This window comes from Tenrec ecaudatus, chromosome 7, assembly GCF_050624435.1.
Source record: "Tenrec ecaudatus isolate mTenEca1 chromosome 7, mTenEca1.hap1, whole genome shotgun sequence".
In the NCBI taxonomy this organism is placed as follows: domain Eukaryota; kingdom Metazoa; phylum Chordata; class Mammalia; order Afrosoricida; family Tenrecidae; genus Tenrec; species Tenrec ecaudatus.
Window position 1 is genome coordinate 135,638,348 of NC_134536.1, and position 2,389 is coordinate 135,640,736.

Sequence of the window (2,389 nt, forward strand, 5' to 3'; positions counted from 1 at the left end):
GGTGAAATTTTGAAAATATCAGTAAATGAGATAATAGAATGAAAAAAAAATCTGGGTGATGATGAAGCTGCGCTTCTTCACCCCTGCCGTGTCCCGCCTCTGTGGCACCCCGAGGCTGGTGGTGGCACGGCAGTTCAGCTGGGAAAGCAGGCAGTGGGAGACTTTATTCTGGTGGCTGTCACGTCAGTTCCAACCCGCGTGTGAGTAGAACTGCTCCCTGGGATTTCCAAGGCTTCCAGTGTTTGAAAACAGATCACCCAGCCTATCTCCCGAGGCACCTTAGTGGGAATTAAACCACCAACCTTCCAGTTAGTCGTCAAGTACTTCTCCTCTCCCTCCCGCCAGGGATCCTTTTGACTTTTATTTATTTGTCCCCCTACCAAACTATTTCATTGGAAAAACAACAACAACAACAACAACAAACAAACCGTTTGATTGGGAGCCAATAGAGCTATCATTTCAATAGTTCAATAGCCGTCAAACACTTAGCCGCCTGTGCACCTCACACCAAACCCCCTGGGCCATGGAGTCACTTTGGACACAGAACCACCCACAGGGCAGCGGAGAACGCCCCAGAGGGCTTTGGGGGCTGTAACCCTTTATGGAACCACATGGGATTTTCTCCTGGGAGCCACTGGTGGGTTTGACCGCTGACCAGTGCTTCACCCACTGTGCAACCAGAGCTCCTTGTTTGTCCTGTCAGGACCCAACAGAGTCGCCCTGCGCCGGGACCACAGACAGTCCCCCTGAATCTCATAATGAAGACTCAGGATTGGGGAGAGGAGCCAGGATCCTTAGTATTTTTCATGACTCAAACTCACTGCCTTCCAGTGACCCCACAGGACAGGGCAGAACTGCCCCTATGAGTTTCTGAGACTATGACTTGGCGGGAGTTGAAAGTCCCCTCTTGCTCCCATGGAAGGGCTAGTGGTTTTAAACTGCTGAGCTTGCAGTTAGCAGCCCAACACGTAACCACTGTACCAGGAGGGCTACCCGCTACACGAGGTTGGCACTACCCGGCAACTGAGCCCTGCAGTTCAGGGTCTGCGTTCTGACTACCCCTAGTCACACTCCTGGAAGTTCCTCCAGTGGGTCAGCAGACCATCCCAAGTGAATCCCCCCCGCCCCCCCCATCTCTTCAGAGTCCAGAGCTCTGCCAAGAGAAGTGAGTCTTCCTACAGAGGCCAGCAAAGCTCTCCGGGTTGAGCAGCTCTGCGGTGTGGTGTTTGCTGTGAAGCGATGCAGGAACTCTTGGGGACAAGCTAATCCTTTCTTCATCCTTCTAAGAACATGTACTGAGCACTCAGGTGAACAGGTTAGATCTGGACCTATGCTGGACACTGGGAATTCCAAAACAAATCTTTATGAAGTTAATGTTCTAACTTGGAAGACCAACGTATAAGCAAGCTATTATTACACAATGTGAGGCCATCACGGAGCTGTGGGTCCTTAATGGAGGGAGGAATTAGTTCTGCCTGGGTTTGGGCGGTAAGGGGCTGGCTTGGGCAGGTGTCCTTTGAGCCGACAGTGCATTCCAAATGTGGAGCCCAGGGGGAGCAGGGTACAAAGGACAGAGTGAACACGGCTTGATCAGGGACTTGGACGCCTGCCCTGCCCTACAGGAAGCCACCAGCTGGCCCTTTTATGTAAAGAATGACTTTTATAGATATCAGCCCACATCATCATCATCAAAGCTAACATTTATGGAGCTTATGCCCTGATGGCGTAGCGGGTCACGAGTGGGGTTGCTAACCACAGGGTCAGCAGTTTGAACCCCCAGCTGCTCCGTGGGAGACAGATGATGCTTTCTGCTCCCCTAACAACACACAGGGGCAGTTCGACTCTGCCCTGTGGCGTCTCCATGAGTCAGGGTTGACTTGAAGACAGTGAACTTGATTTGGTTTTACTGATTATGTGCCATGTGTTGAATGCTTTTATTTCATTTAACAGCCTTAGGAAGCAGGCAAGGCGCCCTGGTGATACCGTTGGTTAACCCTTGGTCTGTTAACAACAAGATGGATGGTTCGAACCCACTGGCCGCTCCAAGGGAGAAAGCTGAGGCAGTGTGCTCCCCTGGAAGCGGCTGCCTCGGGAAGTCTGGCGAGCAGTTCTACGCTGTCTGGTAGGGTGGCCGGGAGTTGGAGTCAACTCGACCGCAGCGGGTTTTGTTTGCTTTTAGGAAGTAGGTCTTACCAGTGCCATTTTACAGGTGAGGAAACAGGCTCAAAGAGGTGAAGGTACGAGCCCCAGGTAGGGAGAAACTGTGGGCTTAGCCACGCCTCTCTCTAGCCAAACCCCGTCTTTCTTGTATCCTTTCTTCATCGATGCTTTTTTGCATTTTCCGAGGGGGTTTTGTGTGTGTGTGTGTGTGTGTGTGTCCGTCCGTGTC